The sequence below is a fragment of the Anabrus simplex genome, chromosome 2 (assembly GCF_040414725.1).
Source record: "Anabrus simplex isolate iqAnaSimp1 chromosome 2, ASM4041472v1, whole genome shotgun sequence".
Taxonomy (NCBI): domain Eukaryota; kingdom Metazoa; phylum Arthropoda; class Insecta; order Orthoptera; family Tettigoniidae; genus Anabrus; species Anabrus simplex.
This window is the reverse complement of record NC_090266.1, coordinates 730,273,335-730,293,137: the sequence shown is the minus strand read 5'-3', so window position 1 is coordinate 730,293,137 and position 19,803 is coordinate 730,273,335. Positions and strand designations below refer to the sequence as shown.

Sequence of the window (19,803 nt, the reverse complement as noted above, 5' to 3'; positions counted from 1 at the left end):
ACAACTACAACACTTGGCCAGTCATTCAAGTCTTAAGGTCGCCTATATTTATAAAAGCATGCTCCCGCGCTGCCCACCATCGCTGTATACGACACCCGTTGTGCTCATTTCATTTACCCATTCATACAAACACATCTGACGTCCCTACGCTACTTAATGAACCCTATGCGCAGCTCATTTGATTTCAATAGTTACAACAAAGAACAATCCCCCTTCCCCGACTGCAGTCCCTCTCGCATTGTCGATGTTCACAGCTGTTCGCATCAAAGGTGGACAAAAACTGACTACAGAGCAGCGACTGTATGAGGAGCATAACAGTTCACTACTAAGTAAGAGTTCAATCATCTAACAAGGGGAGGCCATAGCTATCGGGTCACCTATTTCCTTCAAGGTTTGGGAGGTTGATTTACATCAAAAGTAAGCAGAGTTTTGTATTATTGTCCTTTATTTAACGAAAACATAAAATGTCAGCATACCTGTTGGCAATTTGCGAGGGAATATCTGCAGCATCGCTGGCCTAGTGGTCAGTGTCCGTAAGTGCCACGCGGGTGTCTCGGGTTCGATGAGCGCTAACACACCTCATTTTTACTTTTACTTTTGTTTACAAGTTGCTTTACGTCGCACCGACACAGATAAGTCTTATGGCGATGATGGGAGAGGAATGGGACAGGAATGGGAAGGAAGCGGCCGCGACCTTAATTGAGGTACAGCCCCAGCCCGCATTTGCCTGGTGTGGAAATGGAAAACCACGGAAAACCATCTTCAGGGCTGCCCACAGTAGGGCTCAAATCTACTATCTCCCGGATGCAAGCTCACAGCTGCGCGCCGCTAACCGCACGGCCAACTCGCCCGGTGCTTAAGAAATTATTGGACACCAGGGATGTCAATTTAACTACCAGGAAGATTGTCATAACAAATTATCTCACGATAACTGCTGCAAATGTGTGTAATATTTTTTTTGTTCAGGCAGAGTGAAGCCCAGCATCAGGATGACGGTGAATAGCCATGATACGTAATCACTTATCCTCACTGTTCAAAGGAATCTGTAATGTTGTTGGGCCGATGACCTTCGATGTTTAAACAACAAGCATCATCATTATCTGTAATGTTGTTCATCCATGATGATGGAACAGAGTTCATTTTTCTGTCATATTTATGTTAATGTTAATACATTTCAATTAACTGAGAAATCACGTGTACTTCTTTTACTTCAACTTACCTTTAATTTTCCCTACCCGAAAACGCCTGGGAGTACAATAGCATGTTGGTATTTATCCTACCGACTAGACTGCTGAGGAAGAAGACTCGGGAATGTACAATAAATAAATACATACATACATACATACATACATACATACAAACAAACAATGTAGCAGGCAGACAGGAAACAGTTGAAAATTTAAATTTCATTTTCGTAGCCGATGAAGCCCCTTCGCTTTGAGAAGAGATTTTTTGAAAACGTTTCCAACGACAAATTTAACCTATGAACAAAGAGTGTTTAGCTACAGAGCATCCTGTGCTAGAAGAGGTGTTGAAAATGCGTTCGGGATATTAGCCTCGCGTTTCAGAGTTTTTCGCACTACAATCAATTTTGATAAAAGTATGAAGGCTTTCACGGCCGGTGTCAATATAATAAAAATCAATTTTGAACCTTGTAAAGCAGTTGATATTGTTCTGACTTGTGTATCTCGACACAATTTTCTGCGAAGATAGTGTCACATGAATTACACTAGATAGAGAAGATAGTGAAATGGGAACTGTTGTAGAAGGCAAAAGGAGAGAAAATCCGGTTCCAGATGGCAAATACCAGCTATTACAAACAACATATCGCAATGCTTCAAACACTGGAATACCTGAATTACTTTGTAAGAAAATGCCCAGTTTCTTGGCAAGATTGCATGGTGCAGCACTCTGGCAGAGATTAACTTATCTTTTGCACAATTTGAAAGACACACTGCCTGACAAAAAATTTGAAGCACCCAGAAGAATTTGTCGGATGTTAATGCAACTTCATATAGCCTACGTACACACCATCGGCAGGTAGTGATGTGCGCGAATGACGCCTAGAATCGCGAGAATCGGTTCTTACGATTCCGAGGTCGCACTCCATGTCGCATGCGAGGAATCAGTTCCCCGATGACGTCACCAGTGTGTGTAAGGCTATATAAGATGGGTATGCTTAGCCGCCATTTTGGTTCATACATGCTCAATGGGCCATGTGATCAAATTCTAGTTTCTCCTACGAGCGCACGCTTCGTCACATTGAAATGAAATGAAATGAAATGAAATGTCGTATGGCTTTTAGTGCCGGGATATCCCAGGAAGGGTTCGGCTCGCCAGGTGCAGGTCTTTCTATTTGACACCCGTAGGTGACCTGCGCGTCGTGATGAGGATGAAATGATGATGAAGACAACACATACACCCAACCCCCGTGCCATTGGAATTAACCAATTAAGGTTAAAATCCCCGACCCGGCCGGGAATCGAACCCGGGACCCTCTGAACCGAAGGCCAGTACGCTGACCGTTCAGCCAACGAGTCGGACGTCACATTGGACGTATTGCTTTAATCAACGCGTGCAGGGACGGAATAGTGCTATATTTGTGTGGATATTTATTACATAATGGTGGGTTGTTCTGCACCTAATTGTAGTAATGTCTCTATTGCGGGATACAGGTTGTTTAGATTCCCTTCTGGTCTGCGTTATGCATCCACTCCCTCTGTTACACCTTCTACTTCAACTGCTGACTTAAACCTGCATCCAGCTCCCACTGACAATACTACATCCCTTAAATCAGTCACATTGATCATTCAATATTCAGTTCTGCCCCCAAACTCCGGGAAAAGGAGTTCAACATCCAAACACCAGTTATATTTGTCAAAACTAACTTCACATGACAGAAATAATTTGTTTTACGTTGGTGGTAGTACAACAGGGGCTGCCTGGCCCAGGCGGTAAAGGCGTGCTCGGTTCGCCCGGAAGGACGTGGGTTCGAATCCCCGTCAGGAAGTCTTAAAATTTAAGAAACGAGATTTCCACTTCCGGAGGTGCATATGGCCCTGAGGTTCACTCAGCCTACACAAAAAATTCCTGGGGGCAAAGGCGGCCAGGCGTAGAGCTAACCACTCTACCCCATCACGTGCCGAAGTTAACAACGGCGGTAGCCTTTACCTTCCACTCCTCCAAGGGCCTGTATGGTAGGCCTATATGCAGACAGCTTTTAAACTATGAGCTTTCTGACTCAAGCTCTGAAATATTAAAATTGGGGTGGTTTAAAGAAACCAAATTTTGAAGTTATGAAATTAATTTGTAATTGTGAGGTCTTATATAGGGATTATAAGCATTATATAATGCAAAATGGTGCAAATCTTGTAACGGAGAAAAGTTTGAATGATTAATGCACCAGTATATATTCTCCAAAATTTAAAAGAAAAAATTGTTACACACTTCTTCAAAATTCGATCCTATACCGTTGTGGACTTTTTTTAAAAAAAATGTACGGAAACGAGGTGAAATGTATGGAACTGCTTCGGAAAAGAAGAGAAAAGTGTAAGCAAGGAATGGAATGTTATTGTTTTGTAAATACTGTACGGTAATAAGAGAAGACAGTAAATTTGTAAAATGTACTTAAATATCTTTTTTTAATATGCTGCCTGAGCAAGTTAACCAATGTTGCAAACCTTTGAAGTTTAATAAGCTGAGTCGTGTTGAGAAATCATACTACTTCTCCTCAAAGCAGAGGAATCTCTGTAAAAAAGAAGTACTGTTAACTTCGCCAAAGTCAAAAATTGTCAATATTCTCCACACCTCGTGGGTCACTCCCCTTACAAGTCACTGGTAACTGATTTTCAGTGCAATACTTCAGGTTGGGAGAGAAGATTCAGCTATAGAAGTAGTTACTCTATTCCTATTTTCTTCCCGAGTGTAGTTTATAATAACATAACATTTGTTTCATGAACGTTCGGTTGAACAAACTAAAATCCTCTGTTCATTACAACTGCATAAGCTGATGAGATTCATAACACTCACCAAAACCGAGCTCCATAGCTGCAGTCACTTAAGTGCGGCCAGTATCCGGTATTCGGGAATAGTGAGTTCGAACCCCACTGTCGGCAGCCCTGAAGATGGTTTAACGTGGTTTCCCATTTTCACAAGAGGCAAATACTGGGGCTGTACCTTAATTAAGGCCACGGCTGCTTCCTTCCCTCTCCTAGGCCTTCCCTGTCCCATCGTCGCCATAAGACCCATCTGTGTCCGTGTGAAGCGAGTTTACAATCTGCGAGCGATGTCTTGCTCGACAGACAGACAGACAGACAGACAGAAATTGAGATAAAGTTCGATTCGGATTCTACGATGTATAATACATGAAATTATGCCAAAATTTCACTATTCCAAGTACTGCACAGACAGGACTCTTATTTTATTTGTATAGATAGTATAGTTAGTTCCTTTTGGTTTCAGACTTTGACGACTAATTCAAAACTCTTCTACAATCCGCATTTGAACTAGTTACCAGAATTCCTCAATTATTTAACTGAAAGTCTATTCTGCATAGACAGCGAAGGGATGCTCAGGGAATTCAGGCTGAACCCAATCATCGAGATGAAGTTGAGTTGGATTCAGAAAGTTTGAAGATGGCAGATGGAAATAATTTCTTATTAGCTGACGACTGTGCTGGTGAGCGGATACTTATATATGCCAGTTCTGCAGGAAAAACTGCATTAAAAGAAAATAAGATTTTTTTCATGGATAGCACCTTTAAGAGTGTTAGCAAACAATTTTCTCAGTTTTCACCATCCATGTCGATTTCTTTTTTTTTTGTGCTTGCTTTACGTCGCACCGACACAGATAGGTCTTATGGCGACGATGGGACAGGGAAGGGCTAGGACTGGGAAGGAAGCGGCCGTGGCATTAATTACGGTACAGCCCCAGCATTTGCCTGATGTGAAAATGGGAAACCACGGAAAACCATCTTGAGGGCTGCCGACAGTGGGGTTCGAACCCACTATCTCCCGAATACTGGATACTGGCTGCACTTAAGCGACTGCAGATATCGAGCTCGGTCCATGTAGATTTAGTAAGCTCTGTGGTTTTCGCATTATTTCCTGACAAGATAAGGTCAACTTACATTCGCCTGTTTGACGCCATTCTTCGGGTGATTCCAGACTGGTCCCCTGTGACAGTAAACGCAGATTTCGAAGCTGGAATGATCGAGGCAATCAACACTGTATTTACTGCAGCAGAATTTCATGGGTGCTTTTTTCATTTTTCACAAAGTCGATGGAAGAATGTACAAAACCTTGAGCTTGCCAAAGATTACAACACACGCCAGGAAATACGAGACTCCGTGAGAATGTGTGCTGCTCCGGCCTTTTTAAAGACGACAAATATGGACGAAGGCTGGCTCCACATCCACCGTGTTACTGTAGCACATGAGAAACTCGAATGAACCGGCAGGCGACATTGTACCAACAACGCTGTAGAAAGATGGAACCATCGCATGAATGCAATCGTAGACAAACCACACCCTCGAATAAAACACCTAGTTATGATACTAAAGAAAGAAGCAGAATATTCTGACACGAAAATCATCAGGATTAACCTAAATTTAGAAGGTCTAAAGAGGAGAAACAAGTACATTGTAATGGACAACAGAATAGAACGAGCCATTGAAAATTTGGAGAAATCACGAGACAATGAAATTTTTTTGAGGAACGTCTCCTACATAATTAAAATGGATTAAGAGGAACAAAAAGGTTACTGATTTTCATCATCGTACAACGCATCAACTGCTGCATACATTGTACACACTGAATATATCTGTAAATAGACACAAAACTTGACAAGGCTGAAAGGCCGCTTTTTTGCATTGCCAGATTTGGTTTGTGCTTTTAATCAAACCTTTGTAGTAATGTGAAAATTGACTGAACGTGACTTCATAGCAGTCTCGAGGAACGCAGTTAATAGTGAATATATTATCTTATATTTAATTCCGTTAGGATTTTTTTGTCCATTGAACTACTTTTTAAAATTAAAAGTCCGAATTTGATGATTGAGGAGTCAAATTAAAGGGAACTTCCCCTAGATGTTTCGAAAGGATATGATTTCCCTAAATTCCTTTAGGGCTCCCTCCCCAAAGCCCTTCAAAGTTCCCATGTAATTGTAATGAATAAACAAATATTCCTGCTTGATATATGATATTTATTTAAATAGATGTTTTAGTAGCGCAACTTTGGATATATTTTAATTATCACCTGATTGGTGAAAATATTTGTTTTTATTCTCACTATGTTGTTTACATTATAAGCATTTCATTTCGTCCATTATTACAAACATAAAAAAATACTTATTTCTAATACGGAACGCAATGAAATTAAGCAGTTATTGTAGACCTGCCAAACTGTCTATCAGAGGTGTTTGGACGAAATAGCACTAGTGGACCGGTAGGGAGTTAACCACCTGCCTCTCTTCGTGGAATTTGGACTAAATGGCACCTGGACGAAATGGCATGACACGGCCTGTGAGTACTGTACCAGCGAGAAATAAATGGATTAAAAGTCCTGCAACGGTCTTGCTACATGAAGTATGTTATTTTAGTCGACGATTGTCTTCGTCTCACGAAAGAAACAATCCGTTATCAGGAACCCTGTATAGAGATTCGACCTCTAAAACACACACCAACTGGGAGACATTCATACGAAGTTCACATGATTGCAACCAAGTTCACTTGAACAAATTTTGAAGCGCACAGTCCTCTGATGAGGTCATCATAATGGATTATTGTAGTAACAATGAACAAATTTTCATATATTATGATGAATACATAATATAGAGATACGAAGAAGAAAATGCGTTAAAATGGAAAGCAGGCACCTGCCCATCGACATACTTAAAATTCCTGGCATCCCAGCGCGTAAAATCTACCTACAGTTGGTAGTTTAGCTCCTATGATGATATCCTTGTAACTCGGAAAGCCGGGGCTGAAGCCCCGATGGAGATACAATGTTTGCTCTTGGGTTTACTGATAAGGAACGAAGTGCCTCAGGTAAATTTAATGTTTCACGTGTAAATAACAACGACGCAACTTCTTTTTTGTTTTCAGAAAATTCAGTTAAGGAGCTGAAAAGAATTTGAAAAGCGGGTGAATTTTGATTATGATGATGATGATGATGATGATGATGATGATGATTATGATGATATTTGTTTTACGTCCCGCTAACTACTTTTACAGTTGTCGGAGACACGGTGAATTTTGAAAATGAGTACCGGAATATATGCATTATATGTCAAAAACTTAACATGTTAAGACACAATAAACTTGGTATTTGGAAAGTCCTTTAAAAATACGGGGATATGTACCTTTTTGTTTACGGAGAACGCACTTGACGGGGGACGAAAAGAAGTGAAAAATAGTTTAATTATTTTTTTATGAGGATACTTAAATCTTAAAAACTCGAGATGTTACAGACGTGAGAATTGGTATTGGGAATCTCCTTCAAAAATAAAGGAACACGTACTTTTGTTTTTCGAAAATACACTTATAGGGGGGTTGGGGAAGGACTGATCAAGGCGTTGAATTCCTTTTGTGGGGATACTTATGTATATCTCAAAAATCGAAGATGTTACACATGTATGAATAGGTATTTGGAATCTCCTTTAAAAATAAAGAAACATGTATTTATTTTCTCGACTCGAGAGAAGACTGTTTCTCACATGTGCAGTTCTATGCCGCATGGTCGTCTTGACCCCAAAAGTAAATACCACAAACAAGTTTTATGTGCTATTGGCTTTACGTCGCACCAGCACAGATAGGTCTTATGGCGACGATGGGACAGGAAAGGGCTAGGACTAGCAAGGAAGCGGCCGTGGCGTTAATTAAGGTACAGCCCCAGCATTTGCCTGGTGTGAAATTGGGAAACCACGGAAAATCATTTTCAGGGCTGCCGACATAGGGGTTCGAACCCACTATCTCCCGAATACTGGACACTGGCCGCACTTAAGCGACTGCAGCTATCGGGCTCGGTCAAACATGGTTTACAAAGAATTTCTGGGGTAAATGAAACTCAATTTTTGGGTGAGATTTTTATACTTTAGGAATTTTCAGATAATGTCTTAGTACAATGCCGAGGAACGATTACTTTGATCACATAACGAAATCCACGTGAGCGAAGCCGCGGGTAACTGCTAGTTGAGTTCATAAATTTCAGTCTTGAACATATAATTTCCGTAAGGTATGTTTTGCTCTGTTGGCCAGTTCTGCATTTCCTGTCTGCGAGCATTCGAAGGAGGGCATTTATCATATTGAACGTTGTGATACGATGCACTATCTATCACAAGAACAGATTTTGGTGGCAAGTTTGGCAGAAGCATTTCTTTCACCCATTTCATGTAGTTCATGGCATTCATTTCTCGATGGTAATCGCCGGATGTCTGATTTGTTTTAAATATCAAGAGGGCATCCGGAATAAAACCCAGCTCATAGCCTGCATGAATAATAATAATAATAATAATAATAATAATAATAATAATAATAATAATAATAATAATAATAATAGCATCCGGGAGATAGTAGGTTCGAATCCCACTATCGGAAGCCCTGAAAATGGTTTTCCGTGGTTTCCCATTTTCACACCAGGCAAATGCTGGGGCTGTACCTTAATTAAGGCCACGGCCGCTTCCTTCCAACTCCTAGGCCTTTCCCATCCCATCGTCGCCATAAGACCTATCTGTGTCGGTGCGACGTAAAGCCCCTAGCAAAAAAAGAATAATAATAATAATAATAATAATAATAATAATAATAATAATAATAATAATAATAATAATAATAAGGCGTTGTCCTTTCTATATCGGCGATTTAAGACCCTGTGTAGGAAATGTGGTGTCACACCAAGCCTTCAGTGTTGTGTGGGAGCTGTTAATGTAGGTTTCATCACTGTAAACTATAGGGCGACTCTCCTTACGATACCTAGTAAGAGAACGACAAAATGTGATTAGAGCACTGCGAATATAATTACGGTCAATTAGCAAACACCTGATAGTTTCTACCCTTTCCCACCGAAATCCAAGTTCTTTGAAAATTTTTCGCAAACTACTGCCATTGGCCCTTGTACTGCATACTTCTTTTTTTTAGTTCTGCCAACACAGATTTCACAGTCGGAATTTCTTTCTCAGTTATATAAAATTCGTTGATTGTCCTTCGAACAACGCACATGTGAAAATCATCTAATCCAGTGCACGGACGCTTTTTCTTCGTTTTTGCGAGGTGTATTGAACGATGCCAATGTTCCTGCCTGGACCTGTTGCAATTGTTTCTTCAGTGACTTCACGGTGCACGCACTTACACGAGTTGCAGCACACACACGCTCCTGCACTTGTTTGGCTGGAATAATAAATTTGTTTTCATCGGCTTCTTTCTGCATGAGCACTATTTCTCGACCCTGAGAACGAAGAGTTTTTCTGTATAGTTTTGAACGGACGGGAGGCATATTGTTATCACGACTATTTCTGACAAGTCGACAGTCACAACGCAAAGCGCACTGTTAGGGAAACGTGTTATCGTCGAGCTTGCCTAAGATTAAGTAACTACTGCGCACCCAGCCGCGCGCACCTCTGATCCAACTAAGGTGTGCAGAGGGAGGTGCGTTTGAGATGAAGGATCACCCGATAGCAGGCAGAAGAAAAGCAGAGCTGTTGTTTAACTGCGCGGGCTCTACTTCTCCTTCATCCTCAGGGTTGGCCAAATTCTTCGCCCAAACGTTACCCGTTTCCCTTTCCACCCGAAATTCTTGTGATCGCGATTGTACGTTTGACCGGCAGGGTAAACCTGCTGCGGCCGGTGGAACGTAGCCAGTGAGGTAGTGTCAGCACCAACGAGAAACTAGCGGACATCTCGTTCTACTACGAACTGGTGAAAACGGCTAAGTATACGCATGAAATGTTGGCGCAAGTTTGCGGGAGGCAAGCACAGCTGTAGTACGTGTGTGCCAATTCCAGGCTGAGCGCGGCTTGCCTGTTCTTGAGCACCACCACACTTCCCTAATCTGGCTCCTGCGGACTTCTTCCTGTTTCCCCGCCCGAAGAGGGTCAGGAGAGGCGCACAATTCGTGAGCGTGGCAGCCACCCAATATCGTGTGACAACGATCGATTCCTACAGAGGCCTTTACTGGCTGTTTCCAGAAGTTGTGTGAGCGTTGTCAAACGTGTGTTGTAGCGGATGGCAATTACTTTGAAGGGCAGTAATGGAAATTTGTTTGTATCTTCTGTTTAGTTTGTTTTCTGACAGCGATCACCGAACTTTTTTAACACACCGCGTATATAGAAAAGATATTATGTAATTACATTTCCTTTCATTTGAAATTTCTCACAAAAAGTTTTACTTTCATACAACTTACGGACTTAAGTCCTCTAAAGGACAGGTGTGTAATAATTTACTTGGCATTGTTTAAAACGAACTGGAGATATCGTACTGTTAATGATAAACTGATCTACAAAATCTAAATTACCTGTCCGCCAATGCGCTTGAATCATCAACATAAGACACCTCTACGTACCTGTTTGCCCTTGGAACCCATGCAATGGGAAGGACAACCCGAACTCTTGCTTTGTTTACACCAACCTACCATCGCTAACGATGCCTGTACAAGGCGACGGTTACTTCATACATTCTCTTCTGAACAACTACACACATTCTAGAATGGACCTTTAAGTGGTGAGACCAGACTCGAACCAGCAGTATAGTGCAAGCTCAGTTACGAGAACAATACAGTGCCACCTGAGCTATGCCGATTGCACCTTCCAAGGTCTGATGAAAGAAATTACTTCTATAAGAGAGCTCAAAGGCAACCTGTCGTGCCGCTCAAGAAAAAGTACACCCCAAGAAACAATACGAACAGACTTTTGTACGGAAGAATGAAGTCCCAAACTTTGTATATTTCATGCAATGCAAGGGGCTCCTGTATTAAAACATCTTATTCTCCTCTTTATTGTGCATTTGTCCAATACACATTTCGCAAATATACTTGCGTACTTATATTATGCTAGAAAGTGAAAGTGACAGTGTACAGGGCAATTTATAGCGAATTATGTCATTTAAGCTTATTCTAAAAAGCATACAAATATACATTTTTAAATGACAAAGAGAAGATGAACCTCTATGTATTAATTAGCCAAAACTGTCAGTGATAATCTGCTTGTTCCTCTTGGCCATACTTGTACTCGGGGACGGTTGTGGTGTAAAATAAGCTCCATTGTTTCAAAAATTAAAAGTAGTAAAACAAGTGACCAGTTATGCATCTCTGTATGTCCAGCCCTTCAGTCCCGTTTCTTGAGACGGGGTCTGGAATGAGGTGAGATAATTTATATATGGCATGTTTTAAGGCCGGATGCCCTTCCTGACGCCAACTCAGTCTAAGAGCTAATGAAGATGAAATGAATGAGGGTGAATGAAATTGGATAAGGAGATCGAAGAAATCAGCTGTGGCCTATGAATAGGAACTGTCCCGGCATTTGCCTGGAAGTTAAAATGGGAAATCACAAAAAACATTCTCAGGACAGCAGACGGTGGGGATCGAACGCACGCGTCGTGAACATGCGCAGCCAATCCGCTCGGTAGTAGATGTGCATCTCTACCATGGGAAAACCCACGATTCTCAGGGCACGATTATCTTGTCTCTTCTCCAGAGAATTCTTCGTGTTCTGGCTGCATGCTGAACACATAATAATACACACCTAAAGCAGCCTTTTAAACACGTCTGTTCCAAAATAAATATATATACATTTAACCATTTCGCCACATACTGATCGAGTACATGTTACGTATTGTTAAATGTTCCTTTACATATTTTCACTCTATTATCCTTAACAGACAAGAAACGATAAATCCAAATATTGATCCGTAATCAATCAAATTGCTCGCCTCTGTGGAGTGGTGGTTAGTGTGATTAGCTGCCAACCCCAGAGGCCCGGGTTCGATTCCCGGCTCTGCCATGAAATTTGAAAAGTGGTACGAGGGCTGGAACGGGGTCCACTCAGCCTCGGGAGATCAACTGAGTAGAGGGGGATTCGACTTCCTCCTCAGCCATCCCGAAGTGGTTTTCCGTGGTTTCCCACTTCTCCAGGCAAATGCCAGGATGATACCTAACTTAAGGCCACGGCCGCTTCCTTCCCTCTTCCTTGTCTATTCCTTCCGATATTCCCATCCCCCCCACAATGCCCCTGTTCAGCATAACAGGGGAGGCCCACCTGGGCGAGGTACTGGTCCTCCTCATCGGTTGTATCCCCCGACCCAAAGTCTGACGCTCCAGGACACTACCTTGAGGCGGTAGAGGTGGGATCCCTCGCTGAGTCAGAGGGAAAGACCAACCCTGGAGGGTAAACGGATTAACAAAGAAAGAAGAAAGAAAGAATCAATCAAATTAAATATTTTATCCACTATATGGCCTTTGACTAAAACAGCTAAATAGAGATAAACTACTGTAAATCCATTGAGTCAATTGTAGCATATATTGTATGTAAACTACACGAGTGGTGAGGTCTCATTTTCCTTGACCTTTGTTGAAGACAATGGCAGAAGCCACGATCCTTTGTAGAATAAAAGGGCGAGAGTTCATCTACAGACATCCTTGAAACCCAAAAGTTGGCTTACTGAAATTTAAGGAGGTCCTAGTGACATACATTTTTAAAGGCATTGTCATCAGGCAGAACTGGCGTACATGTACAGTAAACATAGTTCGCGAATTTATTTACAGTATTTATTTATTTATTTATTTATTTATTTATTTATTTATTTATTTATTTATTTATTTATTTATGTCATTGAGGGAGACGAAGTTACTGTTATTGACCCTCTCTTACACTTGACCACAAGTGATATTAACGTGTAATCATTAGTAAGATAATTCGAAATTGCAAGTAGTAAACAGATTAACAGTAACACGAATAATGAGTTTTTCATTTTGACGAGAACACTGCAAATGGAGTACATATCGTAGGTGAATTCAAATGAACCAAATGAAGAGGGGCACAGAATATACAGGGTTTTTCAGCTAAGTTGTCCACCTGAAATAACTTGTAAACCGTTCAAGATATCGACATTCTGTTTTCACTTTCAGTAATGTTATCAAGGGGCTCACAAACGAATTTGAAATACTTTTCCAGGTGTCGGTATCTGCTGCGATAACGGCAGTGACCTTTTTTTTTTTTTTTTAAATAGAACTACGTTGTTTTCTGTACCTAGATGTAAATTTTAGGAATTCAGCGCCATGATTATTTTGAAAATCGGACGAGTACTTCTCTAGAAATTGTAATGTATTGAAGAGTGCTGCATTTGCCAAGCCGGGGACTGACCTGTTCGATGTGCGCTACGTATGAAACATGAGCTAGCTGTTGACATGAGGAATTTCTTCACCTTCTTCTGACAGCTAGGTATTCGCTCTACTGTGCCTATAAACACATTATGATACAATGTATGATTTAACACCTGTAATACCGCCGTAAGTTACAGCTAAAGGAAAAGCAAACATGCGGAAGGGTTTCCTTTTCTATCCGACTTCAGTCAACATTTGTTCTTTTCTGATCCCGACGGTATTAGATTTGTGAAGCCTAGGGGGTCTTTAATTTTCACTGCGTTCATGGCCGTTCTCTGTCCTTTGTTAATTGTTCTAAGGTCCACCTCCATGGTTAAATGGTTAGCGTGCTGGCCCTTGGTCACAGGGGTCCCGGGTTCGATTCCCGGCAGGGTCGGGAATGTTAACCATCATTAGTTATTTTCGCTGGCACGGGGACCGGGTGTATGTGTCCTCTTCGTCATAATTCTGTGGCTTGGTTCTAAAAGGGCCAATGTCATTTTTTATCGAATTTGAGATATTAACTGATAGAAACGCGTTTTATCCTGGCTTGCAACATGTTAAAAGGGCCAATGTCTCTGTTAAGTACTAAACGAACAGTTAACGTTTAATTAAATAAGCCCTTGCCAATAATGTTAGATTACCAATAAAGATTAGAGACTGGCAATTTTTAAAGAATACGATAGAAAAAAATAGCGTTTAATAAGGTGACTTTCACAAAGAAAGTATAAAGTTATTTAAAATTAGTTGTTGAAAAAAATAATTGGAAAACTATAAGCAAAACTTCAAATGCTCATAGCTCAAAAACAGGTCTTTTGACATTGGCCCTTTTAGAACCAAGCCACAGAATTGCATCCTCATCACGACGCGCAGGTCGCCTACGGGTGTCAAATCAAAAGACCTGCACCTGTCGAGCCGAACATGTCCTCGGACACTCCCGGCCCTAAAAGCCACATGCAATTTCATTTCATATTGTTCTAAGGATCGAAACACTTCCTTTTTCCCTTCGTACTAGTGTTGAGGTTCGCCTCTGCGGTGTAGTGGTTAATGTGATTAACTGCCACCCCCGGAAGCCCGGGTTCGATTCCCGGCTCTGCCACGAAATTTGAAAAGTGGTACGAGGGCTGGAACGGGGTCCACTCAGCCTCGGGAGGTCAACTGAGTAGAGGTGGGTTCGATTCCCTCCTCAGCCATCCTGGAAGTGGTTTTCCGTGGTCTCCCACTTCTCCTCCAAGCAAATGCGGGGATGGTACCTAACTTAGGCCACGGCCGCTTCCTTCTCTCTTCCTTGTCTATCCCTTTCAATCTTCCCCTCCCCCGACAAGGCCCCTGTTCAGATAGCAGGTGAGGCCGCCAGGGCGAGGTACTGGTCATCCTCCCCAGTTGTATCCCCCGACCCAATGTCTCATGATCCAGGACACTGCCCTTCAGGCGGTAGAGGTGGGATCCCTCGCTGAGTCCGAGGGAAAAACGAACCGTGGAGGGTAAGCAGATTAAGAAAGAAAGACTAGTGTTGAGAATGGGTGTCTGCCCAGTTGTCCTTCTTAAAATAATTCTCACTTCCATTAGCACCATTAAAACATTCATACTAAGCCTTTCTTTCTTGTTGTATTTTAATGTTGGATGTGGGGATGTGTTGCTGTCCGTGTCACGTAAGTCATTTTGGCCCCGTTTTACGGGCAGATGTCCTGCTTGACGTCAATTATCTTCAGGCCTGTCGATGGTGGTGTTCGAACCTACTATCTCCCGAACGCAAGCCAACAGCTATACGGCCCACATTACGCAGCTAGGTATTTTTGTCCTGTGTTATTTACAGTGACCGAGCTCGATAGCTGCAGTCGCTTATGTGCGGCCAGTATCCAGTAATCGGGAGATAGTGGGTTCGAGCCCCACTGTCGGCAGCCCTGAAGATGGTTTTCCCCGGTTTCCCATTTTCACACCAGGCAAATGCCGGGGCTGTACCTTAATTAAGGCCACGGCCGCTTTCTTCCACTTTCTAGGCCTTTCGTATCCCATCGTCGCCATAAGACATTTGTGTCGGTGCGACGTAAAGCAAAAAATATTACAGTGATGTCACGTCAGGATAATAATGTTGTTCCATAGAACTCTTCGCATATCCGTTTTTCCTTTACCTGTTACCTTTTTTTTCTTGCTATTGGCTTTACGTCGCACCGACACAGATAGGTCTTATGGCGACGATACCTGTTACCTGCGGCGATATTAAAGGTGTTAAATCATACATTTTATCATAGTGTATTTATGGGTCAGCATAGGGAATACCTACAGTATCTGCCAGCAGAAGGTGAAGCAACTATGTATGTCAACAACTAGCTCATGTTTCACAGGTAGCGCGAGTCGAACAAGGCAGTCCCAGCTGGCAAATGAAGTATGTTTGAATACATTACATTTTCTCGAGAAGTAGGCCTACTTGTCCGATTATTAAAATAATCACGGTGCTGAATTTGTAATGTTTGTTTCCTGCACCTAGCCTTAAACATACAGTGTAGATCCATTAAAAAAGAAAAAGTTAGTACCATTATCTCAGAAGATATTCACACCATGAAAAGGTATTGCAAGTCCGATTATGAGCCCCTTTGTACTATTATTGAAAGTGGGAACAGAATGTCAATATCTTTAACGGTCCCAGAGTTATATCAGATGGACAACTTAGCTGAATAACCCTGTACAATATGCGTTACATTTGTCAGAGGTTTGATAATTAAATATTGTTCCTTTTAACAAAAAGAAATTCGATATAAGGCAAGGCACAATCAAGCGAAGCCACGCCGGTACACACTTCCTTCAGTGTGAATAACCCCCATCCACCTGTCCCTTCGTGCAATCAAAGAGCTCACGTTTATTTGCACGACTACGGGGCTAGGATGACTCGTCCTAAAACAAGATAACGGCTTCCACTCCTTCCATCTCTATGCTTCTCGTTTGTATATAATACAGCCTTCATTCCCCTTCAGACTTAAAGTTGCATATCGCTTGTTGTTTAAAGATGATGACGCTTATTGTTTAAAAGGGCCAAGTAGCATATCGTAGGGTTACCATTTTATTTTATTTTATTTATAAACTGGGATATTTGAATCATTCTTTGCAAAACATATTGGACATTTTGTGAAAAAGCAGGGCACACATAAAAGGAAAAATCTTAACATTACGAACTAATTAAACTAAAGAAGATTCACAGTCATTTCTTTCTGCTGAAGTCATTATTTTATTTACAAGAACTCTGTACTTGTTCAAAAAGTTTGGGCTCATTCAAGATTACACTCAAAATCTCAACACACGTTAAGTTACTAAAATTGGTTTTCACTTTATTACTGCCCGACACTCGTTGGCTGAATGGTCAGCGTACTGGCCTTCGGTTCAGAGGATCCCGGGTTCGATTCCCGGCCGGGTCGGGGATTTTAACCTTAATTGGTTAATTCCAACGGCCCGGTGGCTGGGTGTTTGTGCTGTCCCCAACATCCCTGCAACTCACACACCACACACAACACTATCCTCCACCACAATAACACGCAGGTACCAACACACATGGCAGATGCCGCCCACCCTCATCGGAGGGTCTGCCTTACAAGGCCTGCATTCGGCTAGAAATAGCCACACGAAATTATACTTTATTACTACAGTTTCAATAGCGAGTTTGTTTCCTTCGTCTATCCACATACGATGTATGAGTGGGAAAAAATGCGCTGCCCTGGGACCTGCTAATGCTAAACGAAGCTAACTAACATCTGAATATTCAAAACACTTGCGTTTTTGTTTTTCATGTTTAAATATTTTACACCACTATTCATTTGCACTTCAATTTCTGGTATTCCAAACATAAGATTTATGACATATTCTTATACATACATCTTCATTAGAGACTGTTATTCCTTTCAGCGTTCAGTCTGCAAGCCCCTGTGAATTTACTAAACGCACCCGCAATCCTCTATTTGTAACTAGCTCTGTGGCCTCGTTCAGTTCTATACCTCTTATCATTAAATCACTAACCCGAGTCTAACCATCGTCATCTTGGTCTCCGTCTACTTCTCTTGCCCTCCTTGACTATGATTTACTGTCACAGTATTTTTGCACACATTGTAATAAGTTGATAATACTAACAAATAAAATCAATAAAATAAAAATATATAAATAAAATTACTCAAAAACTTAATAAAATTAATAAGCATAATTAACCGAAATGTCCGTAGTATGGGCGCCAGAGTTCACCAGAATGGATCCCTCGAATTTAGATAAGAGCATGATAGACTTTATATCCCAGGGCGTGTACATAATGCTGCGTACTGGTACATCTGCTGCAGGCCTTACCTAACCTCCTGAAAACGACTAATTCGGTAGGAACTGCACCTAGGTTTATCAATAACACTGATTCTAAAATAGCTAACTATATTCTGAACAAATTCCGTGCATGAGCACCTCATCAACATACAACATTATACATATAATACACACATAAAATATTGCTGGAAGACTCCATATTTACAACAACAACAATAATGAAAACCGTGGGAAAACGAAAGTGAGAACTAAGCTACCATTTGCAGATAGTCCGATGAACAATGTACATGTATGAAGATAAATACCCTTCACTGTCTCTATATCAATTCGACTTACCGATTCTCATAATCGGCAGTTATCACTTCACACAGATACTGTACCTTGTACTACTGTGTTCACATATTTTAACACTTGTAAAGATATATACACACGTCTGTCGATCCTCAACATATAAATTTATGGAAAGTCTGAGATAGCTTTCACCAACATATAATGCTAGGCCGCCACAAGTGCTGCAATACTTAATGCGCAAGCACTCTCCACAAACATAACACGACTACGCTCCACGAACGTTTGAAGTCCAGTCCATTGCTGCCGTGTCACTCCCGTACCGTGTATCAGCACCACTTCCTTCCCGTACAGTGCGTCAGTTGTAGTTGTAGTTATCTTCCTTCTCGTTCCTTTACAATCACCTCTACAATCACCCTTACAATGTTTCTTACAATCTCCTATACAATCATCTGGTTGCCGCCGTATGACCAACCTTTATAGACATCAACATCCCCCTCCTTTCAGATGAGACGTCTGGATTGGTGCTTGCCAGCCAATCATGAGTGATCTCAAATCAAGACCAAGCCCTGAACTACTTCTTCCTCCCAAGACAATAACAAACTCTGGGGAGTTTTCATGAATCACCAAACTTTCCCTGGTACAACAACAAGCTCATCTCATCAGGCTGGGATATATACATGACAAATGGAATTTCCTGACACAAGTACATCACAACAGACACTGGGGTAGCCAGATGACTCATTCATATTACCAGAGTTATTACAGCAATGTTTTCCCACTGGTGCAAAACAAATTACTCATACCTACATATGCGGATATCTTCCAGCTTACCAATATAAATGGCAAAATATACAAATGAAATAATAATAATAATAATAATAATAATAATAATAATACAAATCGAATACTGACAATAATATCTCTAACTTCTACATATAATTCGGGGGTGTGATATATGTACTATCACATAACGCCCCCTTGGTGAATCGATGATATCATATATTATGATTCACCATAAAACAGAACTTCATACATAACCTTATAATGACATAACTGAACACATAATTTACAGTAATAATGATATATACATTGCGTCTACTGCATTGTATTCGCACACACGAAATACAATTTGTCCAAACAATAATAATAATAATAATATGGCTATATACACACAACTCTGATTGTTTCACATACCATCGAACACAATCCCTTCTTGCTACTGTACATGTACATTAAAATTGATAATATATACCTCCAAGGTGCAGATCCTATCTCTTATATCTGCGAAGGCTATAGATATTAAATGTCCCAAGGACCTTATTTTCAGCGGTTAGGAGCCTATAACCACACTTGCCTATTCTACTGTCCACCGTATACGGACCCTGATACAATTGAAAAAACTGTACATAAACTTAACACCAGCATCGATAAGCGAGGAATGCGTACCGCAATAAAACTAACTACTTCCAGAATCCACACTATCTCACACACAAACATTCATGCCATTGAGTCACACAAGAATTATACAAACTTTCATTCAGAACATTCATCAAAAGGAAATCCCTCTTTCTGAAATGCGCGGGAATCTCACTACGTTTACTCTTCCAGAAAACCATAATTAATGCAAGCAAACAAATCACATACTTTTTCATACATTCCACATCGCTATCACACAACACGTCATTCAAATCATTCACACAACTCTCAGCATTAAATAAAACATTACACACTCGCTTGAATGGACTTTCTTTCATCTCACACACACTTCCATTCTCACACACGCTCACTCTATTACAGAAATTCTTACCATAATACACTTCGAAATTGCTGTCATTACTACTTAATGACCCAACAATCAAGTCATCTTCACCACCTT

At 41.1% G+C, this 19,803-nt stretch overlaps 1 protein-coding gene across 8 annotated transcripts in view; it reads right to left on the bottom strand.

Annotated features, from left to right (window-relative positions):
• Ssdp (Sequence-specific single-stranded DNA-binding protein) overlaps positions 1 to 19,803 on the bottom strand; it is an 831,184-nt gene that overhangs the window by 752,932 nt on the left and 58,449 nt on the right. The gene's annotated exons all lie outside the window — the stretch shown is intronic.